Raw genomic sequence first — 25717 nt, 5'->3', positions numbered from 1 at the left:
ACACGGCTCGGTCATTTGCATGCAGTTTTCATACGCGCGTCCGCGCTCACTTACAAGATTATTTAATGGCGAATCTGGTAATTTTGCGAAAAAAAATAATTTTTTTTGCTTCAAGTTGTTTTTATATTCAAATATTTATTCATGGTGTTTGGTTTGATTGTTTTGTTTTATGGCATATTGACCTCAATACATACAAAACGTTCGCAGCAAATACTCGTGTAGCTACATTAACCGTCAGCAATTTCCCTCACTCTATCATAAAACTAAATGAAAATTCCATGAGCAAAGTTTCTTTCTTAAGAAGTGCTTGTCTAGGAAACGCAATACGATGAGGTTGCTTTCCAGCTGACTATAACAGGGTTGTTTTAGAATCTAATTTAAATAAATATTATTTAATTACTGAGATGAGTATTATTTATTAATTTTATTTTATTGCAGACGATTATCCTCATTTTTTTTGGTTGCTGTTTCACGACGTTTCGACCAACTATTCCTCTGGCCTTCGTCAGGTGGTAACCGCGACGGGATTCGAACTCCGAATCTCCTGACTGCATCCACAGCAATTACTGCCTTCCGTAGTTGTTGTCGTCACACCACGTGTTTTGGCCAAAATTTAAATAATTTTTTGATGATCTGTCTTCTTTAATAATCAAAGCCGACCCAAGTTCCGCCATTACTGATCATCACGGTGTTGTCTCACAATCTAGCCTATACGTTTTCACTATTCGCTTGCCCCGGAGTGGTTTCCGTTAGGACGCTACAGTTGGCCTGTCAAACCAGTCCTCTTCATCTTTCCCTCAGCTTCAATTCTGTCCATTCTGTCTTTCTCTCTTTATTTTTCCTATGACTGTTCTCTGGAGCACTGTCTTAGCAATACTAATAATTAGTCGCGTGCAAGCGACTCTATAAGTCACTCTGTCGGTCCGTTGGTCGGTCTGTCGGTCGGTCTGCCAGTAACACTTTTGTGCTTGGCCTTTTTGGTTAATAACAAAGGTCTGTTGTTAATATATGCTGTTCTTAGCTTTTTAAGATTTTCTTGGCCTTTTGGCCAAGATCAAAGTGTAGTATCCGTTCATGCAGATACTGCAAGCAAACACCATATGTGGGGGCGACCCCACATATAAGACCTTGGTCAATGTAGGGGCAAGACTTCATACCAATTGTCACTATCCAGCTCCCCTACTCCCCGGGGAGTTGGTCCCCATTTCCCCTTCACTCCTCACTTTAAAAATCGGCCTTGTGCCTAATTTGCTCGGTGGGGGAGCAAATAAATACCATCCGTTCATGCAGATACTGCAAGCAAACACCATATGTGGGGGCGACCTCACATATAAGACCTTGGTCAATGTAGGGGCAACACTTCATACAAATTGTCACTATCCAGCTCCCCTACTCTCCGGGGAGTTGGTCCCCATTTCCCCTTCACTCCTCACTTTAAAAATCGGCCTTGTGCCTAATTTGCTCAGTGGGGGAGCAAATAAATACATCAAAGTGTAGTATCCGTTCATGCAGATACTGCAAGCAAAGACCATATGTGGAGGCAATCCCACATATAAGACCTTGGTCAATGTAGGGGCAACCCTTCATACCAATTGTCACTATCCAGCTCCCCTACTCCCCTTCACTCCTCACATTAAAAATCGGCCTTGTACCTAATTTGCTCGGTGGGGGAGCAAATAAATACAGCTTTTCTGGACCTTTTGGCTAAGATCAAAGTGTAGTATCTGTCCGGCAGATACTGCAAGCAAAGACCATATGTGGAGGCGACCTCACATATAAGATCTTGGTCAATGTAGGGGCAACCCTTCATACCAATTGTTTCTATCCAGCTCCCCTACTCCTCGGGGAGTTGGTCCCCATTTCCCCTTCACTCCTCACATTAAAAATCGCCCTTGTGTCTAATTTGCTCGGTGGGTGGCCAAGATCAAAGTATATTCTTACTACATGCTGTACTTATGTTTGTAACTTTGTGATATAAAGTGGGGGATCACTTTTTCTGTATCAATTTAATGTAAAATGATCACCCACTTTACAACCAGTCAGTCTCAAAGCCATTCAAGTCATTCTCCAGATCATTCAAGTTGTTTTTGAAGGATTCCAGTTATTTTTTAAGCATTCAAGTCATTCTTAAGGTCATTCAATTCATCCTTAAGTTCATTAAAATCATTCTAAGTCATTTACCTTTTATTTATTTAAGTCATTTCAGCCCATTTTTCGTCATTTTAGTTTATCTTTAAGAATTTCATGTCAATCCTACATTCACGCATTCATGCATTATACGAGAGCAAGCGACTAATGGCTATCGGCCTTGTTTTTTATTTAACTTCATTTTATTTATTTTCATCTAGTCTTATACTCGTCTCTATTTCTAACTTGTAACACCCTGAATTCACCCCCAACTGAGTTTGCAGGAGGTGGTATGTAATTTATACCATATACATATAACTCTTTTCGCTCTACTAATAATTTCGGCTTCCATTCGTGCACTTTACTTGTAACTTAATTACTAGCCCTAGCCCGCGTTCTCTTTTATACAAATACAGTAACTATATTGTTATAATCTTTATTCCGACTCTTATTATAGTTCAGTAATCATAATATGAGCTGCCCTGCTTACATTTGTCACACACACACACACACACACACACACACACATATATATATATATATATATATATATATATATATATATATATATAGTGGACCCCTGACATACGAGCTACACGAGTTACGAGAAATTCGAGATACGAGACATTCGAGATACGAGAAATTCGACATACGAGAAATTCGAGATACGAGATGGCTGCATAGCAAAAATCCTCCCCTACATACGATAAAAGCAACGTCTCTTCTGTGGGAAAGAGGTTGCAGGGGAGAAAAAGGCATCCTCCACTAAGCTGCAAAGTCTATTTGGAACTCTGTCAATGCAGGATAAGCTGCTTCTAGCAGCTCCTGCTTAGATGTGGCAACAGTACTCCATCCTTTGTCATACCTGGTATTTATATAGATAGAGAATTGCAATATCTACTAGAGCCTTAGAATAATCCCACCATTTTTCCTTGACGTACTTAGCTCTTTTACGGGTAATTAATTGCATCAGCAGTAAAATATTGTAGTCAGCTGGAAAGCAGGGAAACCGAAGAACCGAAGGGTTCTACAGATTTGCAGTTCTAAGAAAGAAGCTTTGTTCATGGAACCTACGTTTAGGTTTAAGCATAGATAAAGAGTAGGGGAAAATATTGATAGTGGTTTCAGTTAGACGAGTGCATCCATGTATATCGATTTAGTACCAAGTCACAGACAAAATATGTATGTATGTATATATATATATATATATATATATATATATATATATATATATATATATCCTCAAGGATGAGAGTTCATATAGAAACATTGTTTTAATTTGAATAAAATAAAATACGCATCAAGTGCGCTTGAAAGCCAAATTACAACGTCATATTAGGAAAATTAATATTTTACTTGTTAGAAATTTATCACGAATATGTTTCAGAGGTATCCTCCATCTGCAATGTGTTGTTTTGTTTCTTGGAGTGAAGGGGAAATGGGAACCAACTCCCCGGGGAGTAGGGGAGTTGGATAGTGTCAATTGGTATGAAGGGTTGCCTCTACATTAACGAAGGTTTTATATGTTGTTAAGTTGGAGAAAGAAGTCTGTTTGTAAAGAGCTGCGCGTTGTATCTGGCGGTTGTATTTTCAAATGTTTATAAATTTCAAACAAGTATAATATTTGTTTATTTTCTTAATATGACGTTGTTATTTGGCTTTCAAGCGCACTTGAGGCGTATTTATATATATATATATATATATATATATATATATGTATATATATAAATGATGGAAAAAGATTTTATATATATATATATGTATATATGTATATATATATATATATATATATATATATATATGTATATATGTATATATATATATATATATATATATTTTTCCATCATTTATATATATATATGTATATATATAAATGATGGAAAAGATTATATATATATATATATATATATATATATATATATATATATATATATATATATATATATATATATATATATATATATCTTTTTCCATCATTTTCTATCGTAGAAGATTTACTGGGGAACGTATTGCATCATCGATTTTTATTAGAAACGAAGTTCTTGCTCGTTCCCAAGCTCAGATGTCGGCGGATGACTGGCTTTGGTATTATGGGAGGTTCTATTGGTTGTGTTAAGTCTATAATAATATATACCAAATCTGCAAGAATTAAAATAGCATATTTAAGCGTACTTTATAACCGGGCTTTACCGAGCGTTCGTGCTGTCTTAAATAAATACTTTTGCAGTTTTTATTTACACTCCCTTTTAGACCCTCTGCGAATAAAACTAAATTAAACTAAATATAGCCGACATTACGCATTCTTACGCCTAGGAAATGTGCTGCCGATTTCATAATGATCATTAAACTCGTTTAGGACTGGATCCCATAGATAGAAATAAATGAACAAAACATATTTTATATAGATAAAATGTTATCTTTTTCTTTTTCTTTTTTTTTTTTTTTTGCTTTCTGATATCAACGATATCGTCTCCTGTTATAATTTTCTTGGTTTTTATCAACATTTAAATATTCGATGTTTTCGCTATCGTTCAATGATTTCGCTATCTTTCATCATCATAAAAAATGGCGTCTCCCTTGGTTGGTACTTTACTATGGCGTATGACAAGCTTATCTGACAACTCGGAGCGTCTTTTCTGGTCCACAATAAGAAATATGCTACAAGTCAACATAAAATGAATAAAAAAAAAACGACTTGTTTGTCTTTCAATCGCTTCTGTGCTTTTTAATTTTCTTTCGGCCTTATTTGTGCAAAGGGGAGATAATCGAATCAGAAGCAATGCCTGATTTTATTAGCGAACGAGAGTTCGTAACGAGATCACAGATAACAACGTTGTCTCAATTTTGTACGCAGAGAAATAAAATGTATACCTCCTTTACGTTTCTTTTTAAACAAATCGTGATTTCGATTCCTTTAACATTGCCGAAACCAACTTCTTGAAAATCGGATTATTTTCGCAGAAATATTTATATTTACTTGGTAAAGTATTTTTTATTTTTTTTTTTTTTTGCTATCATGGCGATCGAACATATACTACGCTACCTATCAAAAGAAGCGGTAATATGACACGTTTAAATAACATAAAGTCAAGTGTTCTTTATATATATCTACTAGACGATTCTTTTGAAACCTTTAAATATAACAGAGAAAGGTAGTTTGCTTGAAGCATTGCTATGAAATAGATATGGAAGAGTATAAGAGGGCTATAACAATGCAGAAAACCGGCTGTTGTATTGGTGTGTCGTATAAACAAAACGGACAAGATCTTATTTGTTTTTGTAATTTTTTATTTTCGTATATCCAATTTTTTTTCAAGATAATCACAATAGAAATCAGTAAGCATGAAAAGAGGTTGCATTCTCGAAGTAGTTTGATATAACCGGATAGTGGAGGTCTAAATATGTTTTATTTTTTTCTGGTTGAAACAGAGGTTGTATTCTCGAAATATTTAGACCTCCACTATCCGGTTATATCAAACAGTGGTTTAATATAACCGGATAGTGGAGGTCTAAATATTTCGAGAATACAACCTCTTTTTCAACCAGAAAAAATAAAACAAAGAATGTCTTTAAAAAAAGAAAAACATTGAAATAGTTCCGCTTTACGATATTTCAACGTTTGCTTTTCATATAATTCATAATATTGTAGATAACCTTCGAAACGAGAGAGAACGGCAGAGCTTGTCGGTTACATGAACCATGTAAGTTGTTCAAAATGGTGTTTCTATAAGTTTTTTACAATAAACATCTGAAGAGTACGTGACTAAATATGCAGCAATAACATAATTTTGCAGGTTTGGCTTCAGAAGAAGTGCTACGACTTTGTACCCTTCTCTCACCGTCCACCCCCTCCTTCCCCGACCTGAACCCGCTGAATGACTTCGTTTTATCATATATCGATAACACCACCAATATCAACTCCCACAACACCAAAGCCAGTTATCCGCCAAGTATTTGCCGATCTCCCGCCAGCGCTTGTGGAAAAGGCATGCTCCCAGTTCCGGACTCGTGTCATATTGAGGCTGAAGGTGGCTACATTAAATAGATGTCAACTCAACTTCATAAACAAGTTACCAGAATTGATTTTTTTTCAACAAAAGTTTTAAAATAAAGCTGTCGTGTTGTTTTCTTTAAGGCGAAAATTTTACCATTTTACCCTGTATGTCTGGCAATACGAAACAATATTGCAATGGCTACCTTTTGAAAAGTAATAAATGACAAACTACGAAAACTTGATATTTAGAACTTAGAACATCATCATATTATATATATATATATATATATATATATATATATATATATATATATATATATATATATATATATATATATATATATATCATAATGTTTTTAGGGATACAAAATTTGAATATTGCAATTAGGAAGAGAAGACTTGTATTATTCATGATTAAAAGTAAAGTTACATATATATATATAATTATTTTTTTTTACTATAATAATTAAATACCTACAGACACTAGTGTTTCATCCTTTCGGGATTCTTCAGTGCAGGGTGTCACGATTACTACCAGTCGAACGATTCGAACCCCGCGACACGAGACATCTCTGGCTCGATTAGCGGAGGCCGTATCCATTCGGCTACTATTAACCGTGTGAAATAGCGTTGAATTTTAAACATTTTAATTTAAATGTTCATTACGTCAGACAGACAGTGATCAAATCGTTATACGATGATCTACGCATAAGAGCATAATTGACCGACTTTTAATTCAACGGAAAGTGCTCAACGATAAGAAACGAATTTCTTAAAGGGGCTGTCATAATTATTTTTTTTTTACTATAATAATTAAATACCTACAGACACTAGTGTTTCATCCTTTATATATATATATATATATATATTTATAAAGTAATAGGGTTCGTGTGTTTCTGTCTGTGTGTACAGCTCTCCATCATCAACGAAATATAAAGGAGGTAAGAGGGTAGATCTCTCCTGGTAGAGAAACATTAGAACCCATTTTAGGATGTTTCTGTTATAGGAGACATAAGAATCTTTGCCTAATTTATTTATATACTATTCTACAAACCACCCCCATATCGAATGACTTATGCTCATTTGCATATCACATTATATTAAATCTCTTTAACTAATTACCTCGACCTTATTACATATTGGAAATATTCTAATCATTTCCACTGTACTATTTACAAAATCTATTTAACATTTAATTATTTAATATATTTTCATTTAATTTTATATTCGATTTATTTCACTTTACGTATATTATCAAAACAATTCATTGGTGAGGAAAGCTTTATGTTTTGGGATTGTATTGAAAATGTAATGGAAATTTCAATTTCGTTCCGTTTTAATCTTTTATATTTTACTTGCCAATATAATTGAAAGAATACAATTCAACTATCGTAATTTTATATAAATAAACAAAAACAAATATTTTAAAATAAAACTTTATTAAAAAAGAAATAATTTTATTTTTAAATGAAAAAAATCAATTTAGTAAAATAATTGTATTAAACATCCCAACCTCCCCATGTTAAGTATGGCTTTCTAAATAAACACCCCCAGCCTTGTCAGCAAGCCTGTAAACCTATAAAAGTTAACATTTCGAATGTGAACAGTGATTTTTCGATTTTGTTAGCGCTTGCCGTAATTAAAGACAATTAAAACGGAACTAACTTTATTTCCATTCTATTTTTTAAACAACCCCCAAAACATAACGCTCTCTTCCAGTTATAGCCAATTTTTTTTTAATTAAATAAAACAGGTCAAAATAAACAGATAAGCGCATTTTCTTTTACATTTTTCTTACAACCAACGTTGTCATTTAACCAACTGCAGGATACCGTTACTTTTGTGGGGTTGTTTTGAAAATGGCACGGAGATTATAATTTCGTTCCAATTTAATCTTTCTGGTCGAGCCTATTTCGAAAGCCTGTCTTATCATAGATTTGAACTACAAATAATTTATTACATTTTGATTATTACTATCTTAAGACTTAAAGCTTATATTTATTTCATTTTTCTATTTATATATTGAATTAGTTATTTCCAGTCTTATTTAAACTTAGTGCTTTCTTTAAACCGGATGAACCTTTTATAAAAATATGAGTTTAACGTAAAGAACACGAACAAGGTTTTATTCAACTGAATTTCTTCCAGTTTACTAACAAAATATATAAATTTAAAAGAGATATAAATAATAAAATAAAAAGGTTATGTAATTTAAAAGAAATACACGTACTCACAAAAGCAGAATGGTTATTACACATTTTTTTCTTTAAAACCATAACAATGAGACTAACAATTACCTAGATCTTAGTAATTATTTGTTTTAATAGAACTGTTTTAATTGTACTGTTTACATATATTAGTTAACCTAAGTTGGTATTACATTTATTTTACATTTACTTTTTTTTTTTAATTATTACTTTTAGACTGTGACGTTTACACCCGGAAGTAATGAGTCACAAGTAGGTCGCTTTTATTCATTTTTGCTACAATATAATTGTTTATAATTGTACTATTCATAAATATTATTTATAGTTCGTCCATTTCAGTTAGTATACATTTCCTTTACGCTTAATTAATTTACAATCATTAATATCGTTAAACAATTCCGTTTAAAACCGAAATTATGCCACCCAAACGAAGTAGAAACGAAAGTGAGGAAGAAAGAATGGAAAGATTGGAAACTAATAGACTAAGAGTTGCTGCAATTCGCTCCAATGAAAACTATTCAGATAGAGAAAGACGTCTAGAACTTAACAGGATACGTCAAAGAGAAAGGAGAGCAAGACTGTCAGATTTGGAAAGAGAAACCCAACGTGAAGCTGACAGAACTAGACATGCTGTAAGGCGGTTAAATTCATCACAAGATGAAATTCAAGAAAGGCAAAGATATGCACTGGAAAGAGAAGCAATATTACGATCGAATGAATTATATGATGTAAGTAGACGTACACAAGGTCAGTTGAGAGTGGCTCAACGACATCAGAATGAATCGGAAACCCAACGAAGCTTTCGCCTATACCAAGGGCAACAACGAGAGGCTGCATGGAGAGAGAGTATGACTTTGCCCCAGCAATTGACAGAAAACGAGGCAGCTAGACAACGAATGACTGCTTTGAGACACCATGAAATAGAACACTGCAATAGAAAAGGATTGCTCTACAACAAAAATGACTCTCTCACTACAGCTGATACAGGAAAAATGGACAAAGTATGTCAACATTGCTCAGCTGTAAAATTTAAAGGAGAAACCCCTGGTTGTTGTTGTTCTTCTGGCAAAGTTGTGCTTGATAGCTTTCCACCACTGCCTCAGTTGCTTCAAGATTTGCTCTCCGGCAATGGTCCCATCTCTAAAGATTTTCTGCAAAATCTACGCAGTTATAACAATTGTTTTGCAATGACATCATTTGGTCACAAAATTGCGGCAGTACATGGGTGGAATCCTTCTTTTAGAATTCGAGGCCAGGTTTGCCACCAGATTGGGAGTCTTTTACCACCTGAAGATGAAACAGCAAAGTTTATTGAAGTCCACTTCTTGGATAGTCTGGAAGAGGAACTACATAATCGGGGACGTGACAGTAGACTCAATAGAGACATTCTCCAAAGTCTGACTGAATTTTTACATGAGAACAACAGCTTCATTTGTCAGCTGAAAACAACAAAGGAGAGGATTGAAGAAGAACACTTGGTAGAACATAAAGTTGTCATAAGGGAAGACCGAAGGCCGCAAGAAGAGCATCCACGGCGATTCAATGCTCCAACAACAACGTATGAGATTGGAATATTAATGGAGAATGAACCAACAGCTAACCGGGATATTGTCTTGCGTTTTAGAAATGATACATTAAAACGGATCTCCGAACTTACGATACTTTAATGTACCCGTTAATGTACCCCTATGGTTCTCCATCTTACAACATCTACATGAAGGCATCCAATGGGCGAAAAGTTACCCAACAGCAATTTTATTTGTACCATTTAATGACTCGGCCTGGAAACTATTTTCTCTGGTACCGAAGGCTATTTCAACAATGGCTGGTGGATGTGTACTGCAAGATTGAAACAGAACGTTTACAGTTCCTGAAGCGTGAGCAACAGACCCTGAGAGCTGACAATTATAGCAACTTGAGAGATTCAATTCTTAGGGAGGATGGGAATCCATAACAGTTTGGTCAACGAGTTGTACTTCCGGCAACTTATACAGGAGGCACTTGATACATGTTTGAGCGTCAAAGTGATGCCATGGCATATGTTCGGCGAATGGGCCGAGCCGACCTCTTCATCACGTTCACAACAAATCCAAAGTGGACAGAAATTACAGAAAATTGTCTTCAAGGGCAAGACCCTCAGGATCGTCCAGATATTGTTGCCAGGGTTTTCAGGCAGAAGCTAAAAAAGTTACTTGAATTTATTAAAAAGGGAGGATTTGGCAGGTTGAGAGCTTTCCTGTACAGTATTGAATATCAAAAAAGAGGACTGCCGCATGCACACATCCTCACCTGGCAGGCCCCAGAGGACAAACATCTACCAGAAAAAATGGATCTCTGCAGATATGCAGAGATCCCTGACAAAGAGGAAGATCCTGATCTTCATGCTAAAGTGATGGCACATATGGTTCGTGGACCATTTAATCCAAATTGTCCATGTATGATTGACAACAAATATTCCAAAAAATACCCAAAAGAATTTCTTCACTGTACCGAGCAAGGCCAAGACTCTTACCCCAAGTACAGGCAAAGAAAACCAGAAGATGGAGGCCAGACTGGTACAATAAGGATGAAGAGAAATGGTCAGTATGTTAATCAAGAAATAACAAACCAGTGGATTGTTCCGTACAACAAGGTCCTCCTTCAGCAGTTCAACGCTCACATTAACGTAGAAATTTGCAGCTCGATCCAAAGCATCAAATATGTCCTCAAATACGTGAATAAAGGATGTGATCAAGCAGTGTTTGAACTACAAAGAACTGATGGAGCAGCTAACCAGCAAGGCCAAGTACAAAGTCACATTGTGGATGAGATCCAGCAGTTCCAGAATGCAAGGTATGTCGGCAGTTCAGAGGCGGCCTGGAGGATATTGGAACATCCCATCCATGAACATTTCCCCCCAATTGTACAACTTTCTGTTCATCTTGAAAATGGGCAGCGTGTGATGTTCTCAGCTGATACTGCTCTGGAACGAGCCCAAGGTCCACCGCCTGCCACAACTTTGACAGCATTTTTTCAACTCTGCCATGAGGATGACTTTGCAAGGGGTCTCAAATACGTAGAAGTCCCTGAGTTTTACACTTGGAACAAATCGACAAAGAAATGGATGAGAAGAATGCGTGGGGTACAAGTTGAAGGTACTGAAAATGATGATGTATGGAAGGCACCATGCATTGGGAGAATCTACACGATTAGTCCAAAAGCAGGGGAGTGTTATTTCTTACGCCTGTTGCTCAATGAGGTTGCTGGTCCAACTTCATTTCAAGATTTGCGAGCATACAATGGTCAGGTGTTTGAAACATACAGAGCAGCGTGCCTTGCTCGAGGCCTTCTAGAAAATGACCATCACTTGCATCAAGCAGTAGGAGAGGCAAGTGCCACTCAATCACCTTCAAATTTGCAAAGCCTATTTGTGATAATTTTAACAGCCTGTGAGCCAAGAAATCCTCTTGAGATCTGGATGGCTTTTCGTGATGTAATATCTGAAGACATTCTTCACAGATACAGGCAAGAAGTTAACAATCCAGAAGCAGATTTTAATGAGGACATCTACAATAAAACTCTTTGTCTAATTGAAGAAAAAGTTCTCCTTATGTGCGGTCAACCATTGGCAAGCTATGGATTACCTGCACCAACGCAAGGGAGAGATGAAAGACTCGCGAGAGAGTATCAACGTGAAGTTACTTATAATCTTGAAGAACTTTCCCTAAAAGCAGAAAATATGCAAGAAAAACTGACCGATTCTCAAAGAGAAGTTTACAATTCATTCATGGCAATGTTGGAAGCACAAGGTGAAATGAACAAAAACATGATGTTTCTTGATGCTCCAGGTGGTACGGGCAAGACTTTTGTAATCAATTTGATCCTTGCAAAGATTAGATCCATGAGAAAGATTGTGCTTGCAACAGCATCCAGTGGCATTGCTGCTACTCTACTACAAGGCGGCCGCACTCTTCACAGCACTTTTAAAGTACCCTTGGATACTCATCGAATGGATCAGCCAGTTTGCAAAATTACTGGTAACTCAGCCTTGGCAAATGTAATTAGAGACACCTCTGCAATCATTGTAGACGAAGCCCCAATGACGCACAAGAGTGCTTATGAAGCAATTGACCGAACACTGCAAGACATCACAGGAAACAAGAATCCCATGGGTGGCATTCCAACCTTATTTTGCGGTGATTTCCGTCAAATCCTCCCAGTGGTTAAAAATGGCACAAGGGCTAACATTGTCAATGCAAGTTTGAAACAATCCTATCTCTGGAGGCACGTTATAGTGAAGAGACTGACTACTAATATGAGAGCCTATATCTCTGATAACACAGCTGCAGCAGACTTCTCAAAATTGCTTCTCCAAATCGGTAATGGTCAGTTTCCTATCACTTCTTCACCTGACACAATTAAGATTCCAACTGCGCTTGGTAAATGTGTCGGTAATCAGAAGCAACTGAAAGACAAAGTGTACCCAGACCTGCAAAACAATGGAAAATCACCAGATTGGCTTGCTGAGAGGGCTATTATTTCGCCATTAAACAGCAATGTGAATCATTTGAACAATTCAATAATGGATGAATTTCCAGGAGACACAAAGCAATACAAGTCAGTTGATTCGGCTACTAATGAATATGAAGCTGTTCACTACCCTGTGGAGTTTTTAAACTCTTTGGAGATATCTGGAATGCCTCCACACATTTTAAATCTCAAAATTGGATCGCCAATCATGATTCTTCAATCCTTGGAACCGCCAAAAACAACAAACGGAACCAGATGTGTTATCACCAGATTGCACACCAATGTACTTGAGGCCACCATTTCCTGTGGTCCCTACAAAGGCGAAACCGTTCTACTGCCAAGGATCCCCTTAGTTCCATCGGACTCAGAACTTCCATTTAAATTCCGGAGACTCCAATTCCTGTGAAGGTGTGTTTTGCAATGAGCATAAACAAAAGTCAAGGTCAGACATTTAACACCATTGGCGTAGACTTGACATCAGACTGCTTCAGTCACGGTATGTTCTACGTCTCCATCAGCCGGACAGGAAGTTCAGAAAAACTCTACATTCTGGCTCCAAATCAAAGCAGCAGAAATGTAATTTACCCTGAGGCTCTTCAGTGAAAAGTTCGAGAAATGGATATGAGGAAAAACTGACATGATCTGATTGTGGTAAGTTTTTAGTATTGAATGTGCAAGATAAAATTTAAGCAAGAGTTGAAAATTACTTCAATGAAAAATTTACTATGTAACATCAAGTAACCTTCCTTTTTGATGAAAATGTTTTGTGAAGTTCCTGATTGAATTTCAGTCACTACAAGAGGTAGTTAAAATGTTAATCACCTTATGCAATCGTTGCTCTTACAACATCAACTTACTGGAAAGGTGCCCACAGATTTTGGTACCCGAGTGCGCAACAAAGCTCCGTGCAAAGCACGGGTATCTTTGCTAGTATATATATATATATATATATATATATATATATATATATATATATATGTTCTTTAATCTTCTCTCTAAAAAGGGGGAAGAAAGGGGAACAGGAGAGGAAAGAAAGAGAAATGGGGAGCCAGCTGACCAGTTTCGACCCTCGCGTCTCAAAGTTGTATCGAGGGAATTTTTTTTTAAACAAAGAATAAAAAAACGATTAAAATTGTGTTTTATTCAATTTACGGGGAGAAAAAAAAGTGGAAAAACAATTAAAATAAAATAGCGTTGTGGTCGAATACCCTACAGATTAATCACGTTCAAACCCAGGCGGCATTCTCTTTGCTTGCAAAGGGAAGGTTTTCTAAGTCGAACGTGAATAGTCTCCAAAATCTTAAGGTGATATAGTGAATGAGCACGACTCAGAATAGAAAAAGTTCGCTGCACAAGACGGTAAAGTAAATTATCAGTAATTGAAGACCCGTATGTGTTAGTAACAACGTCCGTTGCCCGGTAGGTTCCATTCCTAATTTTACTGGGCACATGTTGTTGGATTCTTCCATCTAATCTTAATGTCGTTCGATCCAAGTAGTTGGCACCGCAACCACATTCAAAATTGTAAATAACGTTACTATTATGGTGGGGGAGTAGAACGTTTTTTTCGATAAGATGGTAATATAGTTCTCGTAGAGAACACAACACGCACATTGGCAGCAAAATTACATCCATGAACTGCTGAGCTTATTTGTTTGGCAAATTTCTCACTTACTGATATATCCTGCGGTGGGTGGTCGTAATAAAAGGATATTCAAGAAAGGTATTCCACCAGGGAAATAAATGGATAAAGAGGTTCTGAAGTAATAAAGAAATAGAGAAGTTTATTGAGAATATTTACAGAGACAGCATGTTATGTTTTTAAGTGTTCCCGCCCAGGGAAGGCTCTCACAACCGGTGACCGGTGATAACGTTCTTTTGATAAAAAGTTCCGGCGGTGAATTGCTCATCTCGCCATAACACCTCCCCCTAAGACAATTTCTCCCAAGAGAATTTGGCTTAATATCGTTTGCTTTTTGGCTTGGGACTCAGCCGGTTAACTTTTCTTTTCACCCTTGTACTTTTTCTCCTCAATATCGTTTGAGTGGGTGGAGTTGGTGGAGAAGCTGGAACTCTCAAATCTGGAGTAAGTTCTGTTACGGGTTGGGGAATATTAAAAGAATCATACAAAACCTCTAGGGGCAGGTCATTTTCTTCTGTCTGTTTGTAGTCATCAGTGTGTCGAGGTCTTAGCTGATTTATATGCCTGCGACAGTCGAATTTATTACTTCTTACAGAATATAGCATGTGTCCGATTCTTTTCATGATAATCCCCTCCTCCCAAACATTTTTCCACTCCTGTAATTCAGGAAGAATATTCTGTCACCAGGTTTGTAAAACCTTGTTGGAAAATTTTCTTTTGTTGTTGTTACTCTGGTTTCACTTGGTAAAATTCTGTCAAATACAGATCTGATTTTCCGTGCAAACATCAGTTCGGCTGGTGACGAACTGGTATCAGTGTTTGGGTTCAGAGTTATCCTGTACACCGATAAAAATTGTTCAAGACTCTTCTCGTCAGTGTCCATGCCTTGGTTTTTCTTCAAGGCTCTTTTGAATGTATCGACGAACATCTCTGCTATGCCATTTGACCTTTGGTGGTAGATTGCCGTTGTTAAATGTTCAATGGCTAGAGTCTTGCAGAATTCTTCAAATTCTTTGCTGGTAAATTGGGTGCCGTTGTCGCTGACAATAGTTTTAGGCACTCCAAAACTAATGAAGAGAACTCTTAGTGCATCTATTGTACTCATCGAAGTAGGGTGTTTGTATTTAAACACTTCTGGCCATTTTGTGAAACTGTCGACGACCACTAAGAAATAATGTCCATTTAAAAGACCTGCATAATCGATATGTGACCGAGTCCACGGTGTATCAGTCTTTGGCCACGGTTGTATCTGCACAGGTGGTGCCTTTGCTGCTAGCTGACGCCGTTGACACTCTCTTACGAGTTTTTCAATGTCCTGGTCCATCCTAGGCCAATGCGTATATCCACGCATTAAAGCTTTCATTCTCGACATGCCTGGATGACCACTATGAAATTCTTTTAAAATTCTTCTCTGAAGCGTAGTCGGTATGACGACTCTGTCTGCATACATCAAGGTTTGAGCACAAATGGAAAATGGTAAAATTTTAGGGTCTTTCTTTGATTTTCCATTTAGTTGCACCAACCTTTTCATTTTCACAATATAATCATCCTTTTCTGCTGCCTTATTTATTTCGTCTAGAGTCACTGGTAACTCTATGATTGTGTTGCACAGTAATCCGGAGAGTTCTTTTTCCTCTGTCAATGCAGCTATTACTGTGTCTTCCAAAGGTTCAGCACACTTTTGGATGAGCCTGGACAGTCCATCTGCATGTCCGATATTTTTGGATGAAATGTACTCCATTTTAAAGTTATAATTTAGTAGAATTATGCTCCATCGTTGGAGTCTGTTTGCAGTGTGCATAGGTATGCCTTTTTTTAGAGCCAAAAATAGTCAATAAGGGTTTGTGGTTGGTTTGCAAAGAAAACATCCTTCCATGAATAAATCTATGGAATTTTTAATGGCATAAATAATCGCCAAGCTTTCTTTTTCAATTTGAGATTAGTTTCTTTCAGCCGGCAAAAGTGATCTGGATGCATGGGCTATTGGCTTTGTTGATCCATCTTCAAGTTTATGGAGAAGAACTGCTCCTACTCCGTAGTCACTTGCATCTGATGCAACAATCAATTCTTTCTGTGGATCAAAATGTGCTAGAGCTAAATCTGATAGCAGGCATTTCTTAATATCTTCAAACACATTTTGGCATTCTTTTGACCAAATCCACTTTTGTCCTTTTTTTAACAAATCATTCAATGGTGCTCTCAATTTATGCATGTTTGGAATATAAATAGCATAATATTGAGCCAAACCCAAAAAAGATTGTAACTGGGCAACATTATTGGGTGCTGACATCCTCTCGATTGCTTCTGTTCTCTGAAGATCCGGTCTTCTGCCTTGGCTGTCGATAATTTGACCAAGATATTTTATCTGTTTTAAAAAGAATTCACATTTTTCGGCACTTAACTTGAAACCAAATTCCTCAATTCTTTGGAAAACTGCTCTGATGTGTCCCTTATGTTCCTGTGACCGGTGATAACGTTCTTTCGATAAAAAGTTCCGGCGGTGAATTGCTCATCTCGCCATAACACTCACTGTACCCAACCAAGGCAAATGGAGATAAATTGGACATTTGGCCACTATATTCTCTTTATTCGAGAGAATTTAGCCAATTTCCTTTGAATAACTGACCTAATCACATCGAGTGGGTACCCGTTTTTTGATAAAGTATCCGTAATTGTTTCCAATTCCTCATCTTGGAATTTAACTTGGAACAAATCATAAGGGCCCTTATAATATATATATATATATATATATATATATATATATATATATATATATATAGAGAGAGAGAGAGAGAGAGAGAGAGAGAGAGATTGCTTGTATAAACGTAAAATAAAAATAAATTATATATATTATATCTTTTTAAATAATGCTCTATGTTCGCGGGTGTCGCTGCTTTACAGCTCATCAGCGTAGTTTGCTTGTATTAACCCTCGAACCTCAAACCATAGGTCCTATAGTCGAGTGCGTATGCCGTTACGCTACGGACCCCTGTTGGTATTGTTTGCTATTTTTTTTTTCGCTTTCAAAGTTTTTTTGTTGTTGTTCATTTTTTTAGCGATAATGAAATAATCGGTATTAGCGTATCAAGAAATTAGTTTTCCCTCAGAAATATCGCCCATACTTTTATGCCGTAAACAAATATAGATATATTGTTTATTTTTAGCTTACTTTTCTTTTTTTATATAGTACTCTGCGTACATGTGTTCCCCTACTCCACAAATCATCGGTATACGCACTCAACTATAGGATCTATGGTTCGAGGTTAGAGCCCTAATACAATCAAACTACGTTGATGAGCTGTAAATTAGCGAAATACGTGTACGTAGATATACCGTTTTAAAAAATAAAAAATTAAAGTAAATTATATATACGTATTTATTTATTTATTTACTTCCTGAAAATATGAGCGATATTTCTTAGTGAAAACTAATTCCTTGATCTCATAGGTAGGAGACGGTAATACCAAATATTTCATTATCGCTAAAAAAATGAACAACAATACATTCATCTTGAGTGTGATTTTCACAACGTTTCGGTTGGTATAACCTCCCACCTTCTTCAGGTTTATCTTGTAGGACTCCGGAACGTTTCTGTCGAAATACGGGAATTTGGACGGACCCCTTTATTTACTTCACGGGGATAACGTGCTCTTGTTCTGTCAGTCATGATTGGATATAAGTAATTCGCAAATGTACATTTCGGTCGCCCACGCTGAGGATTGAACCTCTTCAGGACGATATTACTTTTACAATTGATTTTTCCCAGTACTCTTACCACTGCGCCACGGATTCTAGTACGAATTTTAGAAGCCTTAAACCTATTTTTATTTCTAGTTGTAAATATCACCATTTATTACTAATTACTACTATATATTAATGCCTATCTATCCCTATACTTATTACTTGTATATATTAATGTTTTTACTTATAATTTGTATATATTATCTATTGTTTATAACTATTGGTTCCCATATCGTATTGAATTCTATACTAGGTCTGCTTAGCAGTTGGTTATTCCCCAGCATATGTGCTGCTTCTTTAAGTCGTCTTACCTCTACTGTTCCTCTCGGTCTATAATTTTGTGAATTTCCATGGTTGATGAAACAAGAGCACGCTACCCCCGTGAAGTAAATAAAGGATTCCGCTCGAAGTTCCGTCCAAATTCCCGAGTTCGACAGAAAGATTCCCGAGTTCGACAAGATACACCTGAAGAAGGTCGGAGGTTATATCGACCGAAACGTTGTGAAAATCACACTCAAGATGAGAACAGTAGTCCGATGAATAATAATACAAATAACCAATCCTTATCTCAAAAATTCAGAAACGTCAAAGACAATATATATGTGTATGTTTGTGTGTTTGTGTGTGTGTGTGTGTGTGCATGTTTGTGTATAACGTAATTCAACCATTAAATAACGACTCGCATGCTGAGTCAGCATTTTCATTTGTGACGTGGGCGTGTCTGATGCCGTGTATCGAGAGCTATCTGTGTCTGTTACCGTGTATTGAGAGACAGCTGTGTCTGGTGCCGTGTATTGAGAGCCGGCTGACGTGACGGTCAGTTAGAGAGAACAGCAACGTTGCATATAGAGGGAGGAGTTGTTAGTGTTTGTATATAATATCAAGATACAGCGTTCGCACCGTAGCCTGTTTGGAGACGGACGCTAGTTTAGCCTCACTGAAAAGATGTGATACAGCAAAATACAGTGATATAAATACTGAACATAGGTTTATCCGTACCAACTCAGATTGGTGCAGTAGGACAATCTTGCACGAGGATACTTCCCCTACAAGTAAACACTGACTAAATATTCAAAATCACGTAGTATTTACAGTCCAAATAAGATCTCCTCGGTATGACTAACAAACACTGGTTTTTACGAGGAATGGTGCACCTTCTCCAAGTGATGTTATCTTTAGTAATAGCACTAAGCTGGACACTCCACCAGACCAGATGAATTCTTGTCCTGGAATCCGACAAGACGATGTGACTACAAAAAATATATAACATAGTTAAATTAGACAAGAGAGAGAAAATAGCAGTTGACGTCAATGTCGCTAATGATGCTGCAAAAAAGACAGCGAAATGACAAGGCCTTATGTATCAGCTAACAGACTCATCTTTTTTTTAACTACCTCGCAAATACACTCAGTGAACCAAGTGCAAACTACTGAACATAGGTTTATCCGTACCGATCAATATTCAGTAGAAGATCCAGGGAGGGGGGGGCAAGAGGATGCTCCCCCGTTACAAGCAAACACTGACTAAATATTCAAAATAACATAGTATTCGAAGGCCAAGTAAGATTCTGTCAGCATGGTTACAGACTGTTTCATACTAATTATTTTGCATCTAAAAATAACGTTTAGCTGGACACTCCACCAGACTAAGTGAATTATTGAAATAGAAAGATGTACTATAAAATAGTTAAATTGTCAATTGGGGGAGATGAAAATTACTGTTCTTCACTTCTTTGCTGATTCAACGTTTGAAAGATAAAAAAGAAAATTAATGGAATATTCAAGTATCTGTGTATCTCGTATAGGACGTTTGATCACTAGGGTCATGTATGACAAGAGAATATTCTTTTCATTATTTTGATTCTCAAGTATATATCAGTTTATATCTTGTATGTTTTTAGATTAAATCATGTGGTTCTCGATTGATTAACTGTGTCGGATATATACTCGAGAGTAAAAACAATAAGAATATGCTGTTGTCACAGCCCTATTGATAAAGCACGAAACAATTGCGCTTGAAGGGGCGATTAGAATCTTTAAAAAGTCTTTAGTTTACAGAGCTTGAAATAACGGAATTATGGCTGGCATGTGAGAGGATGCCCTATCCTGAAATATTATCTGTCGTTTAGGACTTGTGTGTCGATCGGCACTAACCCTATTCGGGTTTAACTGGCTTCCTCCAAAGGAGGAAGTTTCATGGGAGTATGAAATTCACACGCGATCCCCAATCGCATTTATATCCCCATTAGGGGAGATGGTGACGTTAGGTTTTACCATTCTTGCAGGGAGGTGTCGATGTCCTCCTACATACAGCGCCTGGTATTCCAAAATTGGTCACCCATTTTAGTAATGGCCAGGCTCAACGTTGCTTAGCTTCGGTGATTTGACGGGAACCAGTGTTTCAATGTGATTATGTCGTATAGTGTTTAGTACTGAAGTAAAATAGAAGCAAAAAAGTGAAAATATACACATTGTTATGAGACCGAAACTTACCTGCATCATGGACTCTTCCAATACTATATTACGATGTATGATAACACTCTTGGGGAGCAGTATCATAATACCATAGAATCAGCAGGAGTACTAGTAGTACGCAGCGCATATGACTACCCATATTGGACACCATCGGATAGTAAGCTCCACTTACCCTTTATCTTATCCTTGTAACCTTTTGGTTAATATATTTTTCTTACATCTAATCCATGTTCCGTGTTTTCCTTCCGTGGTCCCAACCTTGGGTCCACATCCCATCTGTACTTGCAACTCACAGCTCGATCATAGATAACACATATTCGAGTATCTTCAGCCTCTTTATATAAGGTTTGCCAACACAACCTGACATGAGGTTACTTCGCTCGACAAGTAAATTCTAAGGAAATATTCATAACTAGCAGGACCCGTTAACCGGCGTTGCCCAGTTGTAGCATACACCCCACACACACACACACACGTAAAAGTTTAAAGGACGACTGTTGTTTTTGTTGCTGGACAACTCGCAACCTCCTCATGCTAAAAACGGCTTTCGGAATAGACAACCCCAAGAACGGTTTTCGGAATTGACACACCATTTTGTGAATGGGGGGTGGTACAGTGTCGTTTGGCTTGTGCGGACTAAGCTGGCGGGCAGGGTATGGTTCAGGTATTTTTCAGGGTATGGTTCGGGGTATTGTTCAGGTCATGGTATTTTTGTTGGCAAGACTGGAGTTAAGATGGCAAAAAACTCTCGAATCCCCTATCACTTAAAGGGAACTAAATTCCTTTAGTCATATATGTAAAAATATACACGGTTTTCCAGAAATTGACAGTTTTAAGTAAGAAGAAAAAATATACCGTATAAACAGAACGGTTTCTTTTAATAATAAACAATTCTTTTTTATTTTGAGCAATATATAAAGGATTTTGTTTCTATTATAAACAATATAAAGAGAACAATTATGAGATTGAAACAATGTAAACCTTTTTAATTCTCCAAATGATGATGTCCCAAAATAACAACACTAAGCTGGATATTCCACTAAACTAGATGAATTCTCATTCTGAAATCCAGTAAGATCAAGAGACCATAAGAAAGATATTTTATGAAAACACACACACATATCTGAATTATCTACTAGACACAATTCTCGAGTGTATTTTCTCTACAAGTGTTGGATTATGCCGGAGCAACATCAGATTACGCGAGGTAAAATACCAGGTTGACAAACTGGCGCGGTCTATCCTTCTCTCGATTGTAGATGGGACTTTCTAAAGCCGTGGTAGGCACCTCGTCTAGTGATAAAACAGACCCTTGATAGCCTTCGCGAAGCATCACGTATTCAGCTACCGACAAAAATTGAATTACACTACAAGCTCGTGTAGTGAGTTCAATCTCTGGCCGGATGGAACTTCGAGTGGCCTTGTTGATAGTCGATTAAGAAAATTGACTATTATTAGTAGTAAGAAAATTGACTATTATTATTATTAAGATAATTAACTATTATTGTTGTTAAAAAAATTGACTATTATTATTATTATCATTAAAAAAAATGACTATTATTATTATTAAAAAAAAAGACTATTATTATTATTATCAAGAAAATTGACTATTATTATTATTAAAGAAAAGTAACTATTATTATTAAAAAAATTGACTATTATTATTATTAAAACATTGACTATTATTATTATTAAGAAAATTGACTATTATTATTTAAAACGTTGACTATTATTATTATTAAAAGAATTGACTATTATTATTATTATTATTATTATTATTATTAAAAAATTTACTATTATTATAAAGAAAATTGACTATTATTATTAAAAATTGACTATTATTATTATTATTATTATTATTATTATTAAAAAAATAACTATAATAATTATTAAAAAATTTACTATTATTATTATTAAGAAAATTTACTATTATTATTTAAACATTAACTATTATTATTGTTATTAAAAAAATTGACTATTATTATTATTTAAAAAATTAACTATTATTATTATTATTAAAAAAATTGACTATTATTATTATTTAAAAAATTAACTATTATTATTATTAAAAAAATTGACTATTATTATTATTAAAAAATTGACTATTATTATTAATAAAAGTGATTATTATTATTTAAAAAATTGACTATTATTATTATTAAAAAATTAACTATTATTATTAAAAAGATTAACTATTATTATTAGTACAATTGACTATTATTATAAAAAAATTAACTATTATTATTATTAAAAAATTAACTATTATTATTAAAACATTAACTATTATTATTATTATTAAAAATTAACTATTATTATTTAAAAAATTTACTAGAGATATTATTTAAAAAATAACAATTATTATTATTAAAAACATTAACTATTAGTGTTATTAAAAATGTAAAATGTTATATAATAAACATTATTATTCTTTTGTTAACTTTTATGTAGAAAAAGGTATGAAGAGAGAATATTTGAGACAAAGGAATGTTTAATAAAATATGTTGGTGAACTTAGAAACAATAACAAGGAAAGAATGTGGTGGGCATAAGTAGAGTGGGTTTTCAAACCTAAGGATAAAAAAAATAAATTTGGGCCAGAAAACGTGATTGAAAGTCACATGTTAGATCTTTGTGAGTTGAATTATGTCATAGCCAGGATTAATTGAAATATATGGACATATATATATATGAATACATATATATATATATATATATATATATATATATATATATATATAAGTGAACGTGTATGTCTGTCTGTGTGTCTGTGTCTGTCTGTCTGTGTACATTTCCCTACGCAATAACTCTGTCAATTTTTAGTCTATAGACTCGAAATTTGAAGTACCGGGTACTGAGATTTGGGAAAATCGATGTGACGGGTGTCAGCCAGAAATTTGGCTGTTAAGGGGTCAAATTTCAACGATTTGACCTTTAAGAACTCTACCAAACTCCTCCGCCAATTTTGGGTCTAGACACTTGAAATTTTAGATATAGGTTCCTTGAACCTGGATCTAACTTAATAAAGTGATTTGAGTCCGAAACTATAAATTTTAAGGGGTCATAATAGGGGTCAAAGTTTTAAAAAATTAACCATTTTTTTTGTTTTTTTGCTTTTTTTGCACAGCATACACCTCCAAACACCCGAGCAACGCCGGGCACCCCTGCTAGTCTCTCTCTCTCTCTCTATATATATATATATATATATATATATATATATATAAGTGTTGTATATGAGGATAAAATATACAATATATCAGAAAATGCTGTGTAGATAGATAGATAGATATAAAGTTAGATACATAGAAAGAAAGATAGATATATAGATATACGAGGGTCGTACAATAAGTAATGACCCTGACCCACTTCCCGTTGTCTGATCTAACTGAAATTTGGCATGCGCAATGATTTATATCTCTACGGGTCATGTCGCAAATTACAGCTCTGAACTAATTGTGGTTTCTGTTTTACAGGTGTTTGAACTGAGTCAGGTGTGAAATGGAGCCTGTTGAATGTCGAGCAGTGATCCGGTTTTTATATTTGAAAGGGTGCACACCACAGGAGACTTTTGATGAAATGAAAGAAACTTATGGTGATAATGCCCCATCATATGACCTTATAAAACGCTGGCATCGTGAATTCAAACATGGCCGGAAGTCTGTGGAAACAGCTCCCAGGCCTGATTGCCCCCCCCCTTCTGCCATTGATGGGGCATCTGTCCGTCAAGTTGAGGCTGCCATTTTGGAAGATCGGCGCATTACTATTCGCCAAATAGCCCAAGATGTCAAGATTAGCACAGGGTCTGTGGAAACTATCATTCATGACCATTTGCATATGCATAAGGTGTCTGCCAGATAGATTCCCAGGTTGCTCACACTATTCCAGAAGGGAGAACGCGTCGAGTGATCGAGGACGCATTTGGAGATGTTCCAAGATGAGTCAAAGTTTTTCAAAAGACTGATTACACAGGATGAAACCTGGGTCCATCACTATGATCCAGAGACCAAATCCCATTCAATGCAGTGGAAGCACTTGGACTCACCACCTCCAAAGAAGGCAAGGGTGAAGCCCTCCGCTGGCAAGGTCATGCTCACAGTCTTCTGGGACCAGGACAGAGTAGTGATGACAGATTTCCTGGCAAAGGGTACCACAATTACAGGAGCCTATTATGCTTCATTTTGAGGAAATTAAGCGAAGCTATCAAAATCAAGAGGTGGGGCAAGATCAGCAAAGGTACCCTCCTCCTGCAGGACAACGCTCCGGTCCACAACTCGCATGTCGCCAGATCAGAAACACGGGTGTGTGGTTATGAAATCCTCCCCTATCCCCCCTTCTCTCCTGACCTTGCACCCTCTGACTTTCACCTCTTCCCAGCCATGAAGTTGTTTTGAAAGGAAAGCGTTTTCCAGATGATGCAGCCTTGATTTCTGAAGTCACGTCGTTGTTGGAGGACCAACCTAGGGTGTTCTACAAAAACGGTCTCCAGAGCTGCATCAAACGATGGGAGAAATGCATAACTCTGGGTGGTTCCTATGTAGAAAAAGACTAATAACTGTGCCAAGTTTTGTTGCTCTACTGCTTTGGGAAGTGGGTCATTAGCATTACTTATTGCACGCCCCTCGTATACATACATACATACATACATACATACATACATTCTTCAGATGCTGCACTTTCATTTTGTGTTCTCTTTCAGTAGAGGAGCAGTCTTTCACAACTGAGACAATTTTTTTATTTGTGTACCTTTTCTCCACGTTAAAAAACGACCCTGGTGTCTAACTCTGTCCTGTGGAGAGGCATTGTAAATAGGTACATACATACATGCATACATACATACATACATACATACATACATACAAAGATACAGAAAGTGTTACTTATGTATACGTCAATATTTTATTAAAGATTAATCCTGTTTCTTTAAAAGGGTTTGTGAACTCCTTCCTCTCCGCCTATACTTGTCAAGTGCCCTCAAGCGTTGCCTTTATAACTTGTATTTTAAGAAAAACGCCACTTGGATAAACTA

This window comes from Euprymna scolopes, chromosome 41 (genome assembly GCF_053919585.1).
Source record: "Euprymna scolopes isolate OS-2025 chromosome 41, ASM5391958v1, whole genome shotgun sequence".
Taxonomy (NCBI): domain Eukaryota; kingdom Metazoa; phylum Mollusca; class Cephalopoda; order Sepiida; family Sepiolidae; genus Euprymna; species Euprymna scolopes.
Note: the sequence above shows the minus strand (reverse complement) of the source record.